General features: G+C 40.2%; 1 protein-coding gene and 1 pseudogene across 2 annotated transcripts in view; one reads left to right on the top strand and one right to left on the bottom strand.

Moving 5' to 3' along the window:
- LYPD6 (LY6/PLAUR domain containing 6) overlaps positions 1 to 14,872 on the bottom strand; it is a 149,687-nt gene that overhangs the window by 102,442 nt on the left and 32,373 nt on the right. The window lies entirely within an intron of this gene.
- Positions 5,845 to 5,971, top strand: LOC123568207 (U2 spliceosomal RNA; annotated as a pseudogene).

Raw genomic sequence — 14,872 nt, 5'->3', positions numbered from 1 at the left:
AAAAATAAAAGTAAAAATAAAATAAAAAACCATGCTTGCTTCTTCCATTTGAAATATAAATTAACTTGAGTAAAATCACCATCATCCCATCCTCTTTTTGATAAACTAAACCAGAAGATTTCTTAGAGGAAAAAATATTGCTTTAGAATATTTCATGTTATATAACTCCACTTTCTCTTTTTTACTAAACCTAAGTTTCTCTTGAATCCTATGCAAGTAATTCTCACTTAGCCTGGCTAAAGATGCATGGAAGAAAACCTTCCAGGTCTTCCGGTAAATGGAGTGGTGGGTGGGAAGATGAGTCCAGTTAGGGCCAGACATCCTTAGATACGTGCTTTGCCAGTCAGTGACAGTTGACAGAGTTGGGAGCAAGGCCATCTTGCAGAGGATCCCAGCCCTATACTGTTCATGCAACCAAGAGTCGGCCTCAATTACCTGAGACTGAGAGGTCAAGGCTGCAGTGAGCCATGGCCTCCCCGCTGCTCTCCAGCCTGGGCAACAGAGTGGGATCCTGTCACTTATAAAAAGAAGTCAGCCTCAGTGAGGAGAGGAAAGTCATGGTGAGAAGACAGGAGAAAGACAAACTCGAAGTTTTCTAATTTGTGTACAGTTGTCATTAGCTACATTCATTATTTTTTAACAGACAGGGTCTTACTCTGTTGTCTAGGCCGGAGAACACTGGAGCAATCATAGCTCACTTATGTAACTTCGAATTCCTAGGCTCAAGCAACTCTCCTGCTTCAGCCTCCTGAGTAGCTGGGACTACAGGTGCACACCACCATGCCCAGCTAACTTTTTAAATTTTTTGTAGGGACAGGGTCTCACTGTTGCCCAGGCTGGAGTGATACATTCATATTTTTATGTTTGCTTCTCTTCGGATATTCCTGAACTTACTTAGGAATTGTCCAAGTCTGTTTGTTCTGCTGTAACAATATACCACAGACCGGGTGATATATTTATAAGCAACAGAAGTGTACTACTCACAGCTCTTGACGGTGGAAATTCCAAGACCAGAGCACCAGCAGATTCCGTGTCTGGTGAGGGCTGTTCTCTGCTTCCAAGATAGTGCCTTGTTGCTGCACCCTCACAAGGTAAAAGAGATGGGAGGGGAACAGGGATGAACAGCACCCTCACGCCTCTTATATAAGGTCATTAATCCCACTCATGAGGGCTCCACCCTCATGACTAAATCACCTCCTAAAGGCTCCACCTCTTAATACTATCACACTGGAAATTAAGTTTCAACATATGGATTCTGGGGGAACACAGACCACAGCAGGAACACAGGAGCATTTACTTCAGACAGGGACACTGGGCCCAACTGGGGGCTCCTATAAAGAGTCCTGGCCTGGCCTAAGCTCTCTGTGTCAATCCCCCGGCATAGGAATATCAGATTCTTTAGTTGTCAAAGATCTTTAAATTGCAGCATTGATTCAATACATTTAAGGAGCAAGAGAAGAACTTAGAGTTTCGTCAAGAGTAAATAATTCCTGCCACCAGAATCTGGACTTACTTTCTTAGCAGCCCACACTCCAAATTATCTACATCTGCACCCCACTTTCCCGCCTGCCTTGGTGAGAACCGTGGCCTGTTCCTGTCTGCTGCTAATCCCTCCACCTGTGTTCCCTCTTGCTTCCTCGGGAATCTCATCCATCCGTTATGGCCTCCTTCATCTGTATTGTCTACCCTCCCAATTTAATGCCTGTTCCTCCTCTTCCCCCACAGAGAAGCATACTTATGCCTTACCAACATGAAAACCAACAATTGCCCACTTATTTTCACAAACTTAGCTACTCAGTCGTGGACTCACAGTCCTCTTCTTCCTGAATTCAATCCTTCTGTTGGGTCAGCGGCATCTAGCACAGTGGACCACTTTCTCCCTCCTCTTTGAATCTCTCCCTTTGTCTGGCTTTCTTGACCCCTCTTCCTGCCACTGTCTTCCTACCATTTTGGCTACCCATGGCAGATACGATTCTAACTACATCCTTCTTTCTCTAAGGGCTGACTACAGCCAGGGTGGGCCCTCATTAGCTACATTTGTACTGCATGACACCATGGGCACCTTTCCAAGATGAAATACTAGACTAATTCTCTCAGAAAACTGGAGTTGAGGTCAAAAGGCAGTCAATTGGATGTGTGACCTCATTATTCGGGGAAGGGGGGGCTTCAACTCAGGAGCTATGGGTTTGTCACTCACACAAAGCAGTGGAGGAAGATGGTGTTTAGACAGAAAAAGGAAAGAGCTTTGTTGCAATATGAGGACCTTAGTGTGACAGAGTGCCTGCTGTGCTCCTGGAGACTTTTTGGGTCCTAGTTCCAGAACCTTTAGTGCCTGATATCCTAAATTCTAAAAGGTGTGTTTTTGCTTGAGCTACCTTGTGTTGGCTCCTGTGGCCTGTAACCCTGGGAACTTCGATTATCATACCACTCATTTCTCCTCCTCTCCTACAGTGTCCTCTTCCCCCTAACTGCAGATGTCACAGTCACTCACCCTTCACTCTTCTTCTCCTCTGGGTCTGCATACGCTCCCCTGGTGGTCTCCTCCATATTCACCTGAGCTCCAGATATGGACACCCTGAAACACTGCTCATCTCTGCTCAGATTACTACAAACTCCTATAATGCATAATTCCAAAACTGAACTCAAACGTATCACTTTCCAATATTTTGTAGATGGGCGAGTCACCCCACTGTCTACCCAGTCACTGAAGTCAGAAATCTAAGTCAAGCTTCCCTTCTTCCTGTTTCTCCCTTCATAACCAGTGCCATCACGCTGTCTTGAGGATTCTGCATCCTTAGGATCTCAAATTCACTGTCTCCTCTCCCTCTGACTTCATTGTATTTTAGACCCCTCTCCCTTCGCCTACATACTATTTGGTCTTCTTGTCTCCTAACATCCCTCCAATACTTCTCTACTTCTAAAGCATAATCTGATTGAATTATCCCCTGATTCTTCTAAGGTAAAGTCCAAAATCATTGGAACAACATCCAAGAACTCTGATGATCATTTTATTCCTGCCTACCTTACCAGTCTCATCTTTTTATTTTTTATTTGTAGAGATAGGGTCTCACTCTGTCACCCAGGCTGGAGTGTAGTGGTGCAATCATAGATCACTGAAGCCTCTGACTCCTGGGCTCACGTGATCCTCCTGCCTCAGCCTCCTGAATAGCTGGGATTTCAGGCATCACCACACCCAGCTCCAGCCTCAATTTTTACCACTTCCCAAGAAGGCCCCTAAACTCCATCCACACTGAACAACTTGCAGTTTTGTGAGGTCCCAAATGCTCTACTGTTTCTAAGCCTTTATATCTAATACTCCAATGCCTCCCAGCAAAGCCTGCCTTCATTTCTTCAAAGGTTAAGTCCAACTAATTCAACTCTGTGTCACCTCTTCCATGAAGCCTTTCTTGAGTGATGTCTAATACTTACCCACCTGCAACTTAGGATTAGGTTTACAGCCTCTGTGCTCACACAGTAGCTTTCGCATAACTTTTTCTCAGGCTTTTTGATGATATTTGGTAATTGTCCACTTCCATCTGTGCCTCTTCCTTAAGACTGTAAGTTCCTTAAAGGAAGAGATGGTGTCTTTCTTCTATTTATATTCACAGTACCTGCGATTCAAAAAAGGCTTTTTGGATATCTTGTCCTGGAGCACCCAGCCAGGAATTAATGAGATAAAAAGAAAACTGAAAATCTCCAGAACCAGAATATATTCCTTTCCCTCTAACACAGCTTTGAAAATGAGAAGGAAAAGATAAGGATATGTTTTCTGCCATTGTTTTGCTGGCGCTCTGAGGCCTCTTCTTTCTCTTGCTTGATATTGCTCAAGGAGGTTGTTTTCTACGTGCATTTACAGAGTGGCTGGTCTTTAATGCCGCACACAGTCCTAGCCCAGGGCTCCACAATCCAGTTCAGCACAGAGTGCTAGCTCCCACCTCACAAAGGTTTTGTAAATATTTTAACTCTGAAAAAAAGGTCTCTTCCCTCAAAGATTCTAAGATCCTGAAGGCTTGTTGGGATGGAGTCACGTATCTCCTTGGCCTAGGATCCTAAGGTGCCCCTCGATCTGGTGTTAATGCGCTTGTGTGATCTCCTGCCCTTTAGTGTGGGCTGGTCTAACGACTCTCTAACCAACATAATATGGCAAAGATGGTGGATGTCTTTCCAGCAGACTGTATCTCTTGCTGGCTTTGAGGAGGCAAGTTCCAATGTCGAGAAGCCCCACATAACCAGGAACTGAAGGTGGCCCCCAAAGCAGTTAGGAACTGAGGCCCTCAGCCCAAAAGCCCTCAACAAACTGGATTATGCAACAACCATGGGAGCACGGAAGTGGATCTTTCCCGGTTGAGCCTTCAGATAAGATCCCTGTCCTGGCTAACAACTGATTGCAGCCTTGTAAGAGACCCTGAAGCACAGGACCCGCCTAAGCCATACAACATTTGATATAATAAATATTTGTTGTTTTACTTCTGGTAGTTTGTTATGCAACAACAAATAATTCATACAACCTCCTTTATCCTGATTGACAGTCTAGCACTTGAAAAAAAGAAAAAAAAAAAACTTTGTTTTTCAGCAGGTTACATAGGAAACCATTATCATGTAAATGTTTCACTAAAAATGAAATATCCTCTAAAAGCAGGCTTGTAATCATTTTAGTATTCTACAAGCTAAGGCTAAAAGAATCACACAAGACAGTGTGTAAAATGAAGTTCGTGGAAAGGAAACAAAGTTAAAACTTGTAAAGGGGCCCTGGAGAAAATCTGTAGGCTCATTGGTTTATTTAACTTTTAAATCTTATTAAATTTGCAAGATGCGTGTTAGCATTCATGGTTCATTTACTTTTATTCTGACTTCTATAAATAGGTACTCTATGAGCCCTGATAAATGACTTAAAATCTTGCTTGACTTCAATAAAAAAAAAATTAGCAAGTTAATCTTAAAAATTCTACACATAGAAATGAATGAAAACCTTCTTCAGGGCCAACCTCCACTCCCTGCAAGTGTACCTCCCCCAGTCCCTGGGCTCTTTTTGCCATCCTTTTTCTTTTTCTCTGGCTCTGTGTTTATAGTATCTGGCATTCTCCCAAATCACCTAGATCTAGCTCTCTTGCAAAAACAAACAGAAGCTACCTGGGGCTCTTTATTCTCACTCATTTACATTCTTTCCCTGCCAAGGGGTCAGGGATGTCAGAGTTGGTGGCAACCAGTCAAGCCCAGCATGGAATGGCCCTTATCTACCAATGCAGTGCTTTCCTGCCTGTGAACAGGCCAGCATTTATTTATCTAAAAGTATAAGTAAAAATGTAGGTAACTGCTACAAATCAGAGACTAATGAATCTAAAAGTTCAGCCCAGAGCTGTGACCACAAGTAGCCAAAAGCCTCATACAAAGCTCATATTTAATAAAAAAGGCAGGCAGTGGGTGAAAGGTGGAGATATAACCTATATGACCCATAAAATATATGGAAAACAAAAGCAAATGTGAAATTCCATGTGGTTTAATCATACAGAATGCATGTTTGAATAATTAGCCATCCACACTGAAGCACAGCTTCCCTGTAAGTCATTAGTTGATGTGAGCTGAGAGTAATGTCAGTGTCATATGTTCCACTAGTTAATTACACACATATGGTTATACCATCCATCAGTATGCTCAACAGCTCTCCTCTCTGCCCTGATAGCCTGGGTTAGTCATCTAAATTGGTGTGTCCATTAACAGCATTTCTGAACTCCCAAGAAGATTAAAATTGGTTGTTGAGGAACAAAGTATAAGACATCATAGTTTGTGGTCCTCCAAGGCTCAACTGTACCTGTCAAAATCTTATTCCTTAATATTTAATTTCTCTTCACTTCTCAGCCTTTTGGCTAAGATCAAGTACAGTATCTGTTCTTATCAGTTTAATATTTAATTTCTATCATTAGGAAGAATGTAATTTAAATTAAATTTTTCTCCTAGGGAAGGAGGAGCAATAATAAAAAAAAGTTGAGAAACACAGCTGTAAATATGTAGAATTCTAAATGAGCATACAGAGAAGAAAATGAGCGTAAGAAATGCAGACACCAAAAAAAAAACCTTAATAACAATCCAATAACCAGATCTATTTGCATATTTAAAAAGCAGCAGAACTAGAGAAGGCCAAAGACAGGTTCTGACACAGCATTGGAAACTCTGAACTTGAAGTCAGAAGACCTACATTGAGTCCTAACATGTGATTATAAGTTGCACAACCTTAGAGAAAAGCTACTTATTTGAGTTCCTTTTTGTTTTTCTGTAAAAATAGAATGAAGATGTCTTAATTCCAAGGTCCCTGCAATAGTGAAATGATAGTATTCGTGAAGTGCTTTGCCAACAAGATGATGCGGTTCAGTTGAAAGGTAACATCATCCAGCAGAATTATTTGAACACTGGAGAGCTTTGCATGGGCAAAAGATTATGTTAATAAGCCTAGAGGTGACATTACTGTGAATTAGTGGTTCAAGAGAGTTTTAGACTGATGAAGGGGCTGCTCATTAGGAATAGTATGTCCTGTATAGCAAAACACACCAATGACCTAAAGCAACTGATCTATTTTAAGGGGATAGTGAGAGAGATTCAGACCACTAAGAGATAGTGAGAAAATACTTTTCTCCTATTAACTAAACCAGTGGTTTCAGCTTCAAATCACCTAGGGTGACTTGGAAAACTTCTGAAAAATGTCCGAACCTGGAAGACTGTGAGTACTCCAGAGACGCTACGGAGTAAGTGAACACTGACAAAGTTGCCGTGAGATCTGCATTCTCATACGCTACTGGTGGGAGTGTTCATTAGTACAGCCTTTAGGGAATACGATCTATTAATATGCATCTTTTTTTGGTTTGGTTTGATTGTAATGTTTTAAGTTGGTACCCTTCCTGGAGTAATTCTATGTCTAAGAATTCATATCAGGGAAACAATGAGAGAGGAACAAAAATGCATCCATAAGCATGCCCCTCAAAGTAGCATTTTATGTCTATATGTTGCACCAATCAGGATAGCTTGACTTTCTTTGAACATGCAAGAAAAAAAAAATCTACTCTGTAAATCCATGTTGTGGGCGGGAATATCTGACAAGTAAACAAAAGAAACAATAAATAAAAACAAGATGCTGCAAAAGTCAGGTGTGTCTCAGCCAAAACTCATTAATTTTTCAAAAAGTTGAGAATGTACCAATGAATTCAGGTCTGGTCAGGTCAGGCCTTCCATCATCCTGGTGATCTCAACTAACCTCGAAATCAAACAGCAGACAATTAGCAATTAAAGCATCTTAAAGGAATAAGTAACATTGCAGGCTAAGGCAGGACAGGGAGAATAAGAATCAAATGTATTTCACTGGCTTTCTTTTTAAATTCCCTATCTTCTTGAGTCAGGACTCCCCAGGATTTGCAACTCAACACTGGCCTAAGACTCTCTGCCACAAATGACTTTGCATTCTCAAGAGATTAACTGTTCACTCAAAGCCCTTCTGAAAAGCTGCTGAAATCATTGCAAATCTTCTGTAAGTCCCACCTTCCTATGGGCTACAAGATAAAAATATTAGCTCAGGAGTGAGATAAGAAAGCCTCATTTTTTTAAAAGTAGGAAAGAAAATAAAGTTCTATGAAGGAGACTAAATTCTGAGCTTTCAGATTTTTAGTGTCAACAACCCAAAATATAAGAATGAGAACAAAAGAGCATTTTTATCAAATGCATTTAGCAAATATTATTAAGCCCCTAGTCACCAAATAAGTCAGACCAGCCAGGTAATCCTCGTATGAGGAAATCTGCAGAAGATATACATCAAGCAAATATATACTGATAAATAGCATATGTGTAGTGCCTGCTGTTTCTCAAAGTACTTTCTCATGTGATTTATCATTCAGTCTTCATATTAACCCCATAAGGTAAGCACAAAAAGAATGATTTAACAAAGACAGGCACACAGATCTAGGTTAGCTGACTTGCCCACATTTACAGAGTCAACTGATTACTGTAGGCATCAATATTCAAATCTAGCTCTTCCAATTTTCTTCACAACATACCACACTAGGACAGCACACATGAACTCTATATATGTGACATGAGAACATGACTAAGCAGGACAGAGTGCTGTGGCCACAGACCTGGGAGCCAGACTGCTCACTTCCAAGTCCCAGTGCCATCACCTGTTGGGTAGTGTGATTGGGGGAAAATTATCAAAACACTTTGTGCATCAGTTTCCTCATCTGCCAAACAGGGATAATAACGGTGCCATAGCGTGATTATGAGGATCATGTATAAATGTTGACCACAGTGACTGGCACACAGCAAAAGGTTCAACAAATGTTAGCTTTGATCATCATGGGCATCGAGAACAATTCTCTGATTAGTCAAGGTCAGATGCAAATACACTGAGCCCAACTGTATGTTACATGTGTGTAAGTGCTGCTGATGGGGCTCAGACCATACTAACCCAAAACATGGCACTGTGGCGGACTGAAACTTTAAGGCTAAAGGAATGTCAGAAAAATTCCTTCAGTAGCAGGAAGGTCTCTCTGACCTGCCCCCATACTTCTCCCCGAAAGCTGGTCAAGAAACCTAGGAAGAACTTACTGACCTTCCCTTGAAGGAGATCATTCACCCTCATCTAAGAGGTGCTTCCCTATACCAGGAGAAAAGGAACTTCCTTGTCTCTGAAGATAAAGGGTCACTGTTTTGAGCTGAACGTGTCCCCCAAACTGCATGTGTTGAAAACTTAAATCTCCCATGCAACAGTGTTGAGAGGTGGGATCTTTAAGAGGTGACTCGGAATGCATTAATGCCATTAGTTTCAGAGTGGGTTATTTATCATAAGAGTACATTCCTAAGAAAATAATGAGTTCTAGCCCCCTTCACTTCTCACTCTCTCACAAGCACTCTCCTTCCATTCTACCTTCCGCCATGGGATGATGCAGCAAAAAGGCCCCCCGCAGATGCCAGATCCTTGATATTTAACTTCTCAGCCTCTGGAACCATGAAACAAGTAAACTTATATTGTTTGTAAGTTGCCCAGTCTCAGCTATTCTGTTGTAGCAGCACAAAATGGATTAAGACAGTTACGGAGCAGAATCTGAACAAACAGATCTTTCTAAGTTCTCCTCAATTTATTCCCATTACATTATGCCCTTTTAATCCTATCACACTTCTCCACTACTATCCACTTATTATCAAACCTAGCCTACAACTACTCAGGTTTACCCATTTCTGTGGGTCTCAATTTCCTTATGAAGGCTCCCACATCGCATAAAAATTTATTAAATAAATTTGTATTTTTTTTTCTTGTTAATCTGTTTTTTGTTATAGAGGCCTCATCCATAAACCTACAATGGGTAGAGAAAAAAATATTTTTCCTCTCCTCCACTGCATTAGTTTCCTATTGCTGCTGTAACAAACTACCACAAAATTAACAGCTCGAAACTTACACAAACATGTTATCTCAAAGTTCTAAAGGTTAGATCCAATATGGGTCTTACTGGGCTAAAACCAAGCATCTGCACAGCTTCACTCCTTATGGCGGCTTTAAGGGAAAATGAGTTTCCTTGCCTTTTCTAACTTCCAGAGACTACATGCACTCCTTGGCTCATGGTGCCTTCCTTTACCTTCAAAGCACATCATTGCAACCTCTGCTTCTTCTGACTATCCCCTCTCTTCCCCTGCTTCTCTCATCACATCATCTTCTCTGCTCCAACCCTGCCGCCTTTCTCCACCATGATAAGATAATAGCCCCATCTCAGGATCTTTAACTTAATCATATCTAAGAAATCCCTTTTACCAGGTAAGGTAACATACTGACAGGCTCCAGGGATTAGAACATGAAAATCTATAGGGGACCATTATTCAGTCTACCACAGGTACCAAGGATATAAAAATGAATTTGATACAACTGCTGAGCTCAAGGACTTCACAAACTATTGAGTAAAACAGACATATTCAAAAAGAAAATTAATTCTCATGCACATCAGACTACAGCACTCAGTATGGTTAGAGAAGAAACATAGTGCTCTGTGGGTAACAGAGGATCCATCTGTTTATCTCGACCAAGAAAGGAAAGGAGGCCTCATAAAGAAAGTGATGTGTTTAAGAGACCAGAATACGCCATCTCAAAGTATGCCTCTTTGGCATAAAGATTATTTCAAGCTGATTATTTTGAACACTGAAAACACAGGAGAAGCTCTAAAAGCAGGGCAGAAGTTACCCTTTTGTAGGAAAGTTTACATCTGTAAAGGAAATCTCTATTTGTAACTGTGTCACCTTCTCTGCATCAGGAAAGATGACTCTAAATCACTACAGACTCGTATTAATGGAGAAGGCACCAATTTAAATCTATATAAGGAATCTTACCCTTGTGTCTCATGCTTTTCCTGGTTACCTCCCATAACCGTATCCCTCAACAGCTTTCTTTGTTTTAGCTAAAGATGGAATTTAAGACTGAATTCAAATCTACCTTTTTGAGATTTACTCATTTATCTCCCATGTATATATGAACTATATGTGTTAATAAACTTGTGTTTGTTTTTCCCATCTTAATCTGTCTTTTGTTACAGGGGTCCACTCCAATTAAGAATTACGAAGAACAAAGGAAAACAACTTTTCTTCTCCTACACATGCAGAGAATTGAGCACTGATGTGTGCTCAAATTGAGGTGATGAAGGGCGTCCCAGGAAAGTACGTTGGAAAGTTAGGAACATTGAATGGGCTGGTGTGATCAGAGTCTTGGCAGATAAAAGGAGTAGAAAATGGTCAGAAGAAAATGTTGAAGAGGGACATCAAAGCTATATTGTGAAAGGCTACAGCTAGAGAAAGGGACTTTTCAATAGAATGAAAGGCCACTGAAGCCTGGTAAACCCATCATTCAGATTTATGTTTCAAAAAGAAAACTCCAGAGGCAGTGGAGACAGTGGATTGCAGAAGGCAGAACCCAATTAAAAAGCTAATTTAATAGTCCAGAGGGGAAAAAAAAAAAAAACAAAACAAGGAAAGACTAAATTAAGGAAGTAATGTAGGAAATAAAAGCAAATATAGATGTGAGAGACATTTCCAAAGTGATACCAACAGGACTCGATGACTAGCTGAATGCTGTATAAGATGGAGACAAAACTGATGCTGAAATGACTAGCTCAAGTGCATGGTAGATGCCTGATGCCACTGAGGTGTCAGAGGCATTTGAACCACAGTAACTCCATCTTGAATAGGGTCTGGATAAAATAAGGCTGAGACCTACTGAGCTGCATTCCCAGGAGGTTAAAATTAAGGCATTCTTAGTCACAGGATGAGACAGGAGGCTGGTACAAAATACAGGTCAAAAAGACCCTACTGATAAACAAGTTGTGGTAAAGAAGCTGGACAAAACCCACCACAGCCAAGATGGTGACAAAAGTGACCTCTGGTCATCCTCACTGCTCATTATACACTAATTATAATGTATTAGCATGCTAAAAGACACTTCCAACAGCACCATCACAGTTTACAAATGCCACAGCAACATCAGGAAGTTACCCTATATAGTCTAAAACAGGGAGGAACTCTCATTTCCAGGAACTGCATACCTCTTTCCCAGAAAACTCATGAATAATCCACCTCTTGTTTAGCATATAATCAAGAAGTAACTGTAAGGATTCTCGAGTGAGCAGCCCATGCTGCTGCTCTGCCTATGGAACAGCCATTCTTTTGTTTCTTTACTTTCTTAATAAACTTACTTTCACTTTACAATATGAACTTGCCACAAATTCTTTCTTGCACGAGGTCCAGGAACCCTCTCTTGGGGTCTGGATTAGGACCCCTTTCTGGTAATAGAGGGATACAAAAAGCAGAGAAAGAGGAAGAAGTTCATGAAGGGCTATGTTTTAGATATGCTGATTAGAACCTTTCATGGAGTTAACTCTACGAAAAAGAAAAAACAGGAAGAAATGCCATACATATCTGAGAGACATGAAGGAGTTAAAAGACCTGGCTTCTGGCCCTTCTCTGTCATTTAATAGCCTTGTGATGTCAAGTCACTCAACCTCTCAAGGCCTTGGTTTCACCATCTGTGAAGCAGCAGGTTGGGATATGAGATAATCATTAAATTCCCTTCTAATATTTATATGTGTCTAATATCTGAGTCATTATTTTCTCCTCAGTTTCAAACGTTTTTCTCAGCCACTCTTGACATTAGCCACTAACAGAAAATCCAGTGGCTCCTAATTTTCAACTAAAGAGCTAAAGTTTAAAAGGAGAAGCTAAAGACACTAGCAATCACTGTATGCCTACTGCATGCCGGGCACTCAGCCTGCCATACTCTCCTCCAGCTGCTTCTCCCATTAGCCTGGACACCCCCAAAGGAATCTCAGAAAAGCCCTAAGTCATGAAAACTGAAGACGTGCATGGAAATCAAAGATGTGCAGTCATGGAAATCAAAGATAGACACATATAATGTCAATTTTGTTTTCCATTTCTGTTTTATGTTCCATTCCCAAACACTCCTTTTAAAATATGTTTATGCCAGCAGCACAACAAATGAGTTTTTTTTTAATTTGATACTGAAAAATTACATAGGGGATCATGGGAGCATAGAGATGGAGGAGGTAAGTATATTTTTCAATCGTTTTATTTAAAGAATAATAAATTGAGATAGTACTGTAATGAGGTCACTGATATTAAGGACTCCACTTAAAACTCAGTAGTTTCCACTACCAATAGCAATAATTCTCAATGGGGAGGAAGCAAGGACTTATCATAATCACCTCGTGGGTTTTTTAAATTATTAATGTGCCCCTTTCCTCCGCCCAACAAGATTCTGATACTTCCCCAAGTTGACGATCACAGGAATATTCATCCTCCTGTTAAATTTAATATTGTAAACCAAAAACACTGCAATACTACTAATATCTAGAATAAAATTCAAATTCTAGTCAAATATATATATATATTTAGAAAATATATATATTTGCATATTCATCTCTGATTAGGCTCTATCCCACCTTTTTTGTGTCCCACTTCTAGATACTCACTCCCTTACACATTTGACTCTAAACTTCAACAACATCCCCCAGTTGCCCATGCTGCTTTATGCTCTAAGACTTGATTCACGTTCTTTTGGCCTCCCTTCTGGCCCTCTCTGGGCACTCCCAGTTAGCATAAGTGGCTTACTTCAAATGTTATCTTCTAGTTAAAGCAATCCCCGAATGGAACCAGCCAGTCCCTATCTTTGTGTCCCCACTGTACTTCATGTCATGATTTATCTAACTCTTTATTAAAGACTTATTACTTGTCTGTATATCCCTAGTATGTTTTAGGTTCCCAGAGGTACAGTAATCAATGTTTGCTGATTGAGTGAATGAATATGATAATATAATAGGAAGAAACAGCAAGTGTATTATTTGGTCTCTGTAAGGCAAGGATATGTTCAAAATCAATTTATAGGTCCAGAAAACATTATTTTGTTTATTTACTATTAACAGTTAAAGGTAAGAACTTCGAAGGGTAGTACTATTTTTGAAATATAATGTATTTCAGCCGAGCACAGTGGCTCACACCGGTAATACCAGCACTGTGGGAAGCCGAAGCAGGCGGATCACCTGAGGTCAGGAGTTCGAGACCAGCCTGGACAACATGGTAAAACCCTGTCTCTACTAAAAATCTAAAAATTAGCCAGGCATAGTGGCACACATTTGTAACCCCAGCTACTCAGAAGGCTGAGGCAGGAGAATCACTTGAACCCGGGAGGCGGAGGTTGCAATGAGCCAAGATCGTGCCACTGCACTCCAGCCTGGGCGACAGATGAGACTTTGTCTATTAAAAAAAAAAAAAGTAAAGAAAAGAAAGAAATACAATGTATTTCATGATTTAGAGAGCACAGAATGAACCAGGCACACAAAATGGTCACGAAAATTAATTGAATAAAGTGTTTTTAAACTGTATTTATTGTACCATCATGTCAAAATCAAAGAGTAGAAATTGAATTATCACCACCTTAAAGTTCATGCTGTAGTGAGATTATAATTTGTAATCCTAAAACAGTGGGACATTTGTTTTTGTTTCATCTGTGCTGAAACAGGTACAGTTTTAGCCTTTGGGGATATATTTATGGCCATGTCAGTCAACAGGCCCAGAGAAACGGCTCTCAGGGAATATGATAGTTACTGATGGCAAAAACAAAGTAACCATGTTAACATGTGCCAGGTGAGATTGTTATTGATGTGCCCACTATTAGATGGAACCCTGGAAAAAACTGTCAGGAGACTATGTGTCCAAATCCTCCCTCAATCCTAAAAGACAATGCCTTTTCCTGCAAAAAGTGCTTACTCAGTGTCAATCACAATGCAAACAAATCACACTGTGACACAGGCACTTGAAGTTAAAGCTCATAAAGCTCTCTTTAGTAGAAGAAAAATCTAACTCAATGGTTAAATGCCAATCAGGGTAGATAACTAGGCAGGAACTGAAAACACAAGGCTTAAAAATCTACTGCAACTCCTTTGGAAACGCATTACTACTGAATGGCTGTCAGAATTAGAACATAAGTGTGTTAGCATCATTAACCTGGGGGAAAAAAAAAACCAGAATGGCTCCTATTTAAGCAAACACAAAGAATCCCATTAAAGTTTTGAAGACTCGCATGTTAAAATGGTTTGTAAAACCTTCTCAGCCTAAAAGTACATACGAGTGAATTTGGATAATGAAAACAAATTAGTAAACAAAGAAAAATCAAAATTGCTTTATCTACAACTATTACACAATGTTATACATACTTAAAGAATCAAATATCTCCTATAGTAGTCAAGAATATTTGGACTTGACTGAACCACTCATCCTGAAAAAACATTTAGCCTTTAAGAAAAGGGCATCATTTCCTTGGACAAGCAGATTGTGAGCTTTACCA

This window comes from Macaca fascicularis, chromosome 12, assembly GCF_037993035.2.
Source record: "Macaca fascicularis isolate 582-1 chromosome 12, T2T-MFA8v1.1".
NCBI classification, from domain to species: domain Eukaryota; kingdom Metazoa; phylum Chordata; class Mammalia; order Primates; family Cercopithecidae; genus Macaca; species Macaca fascicularis.
This window is presented reverse-complemented; position numbering and strand designations above follow the sequence as displayed.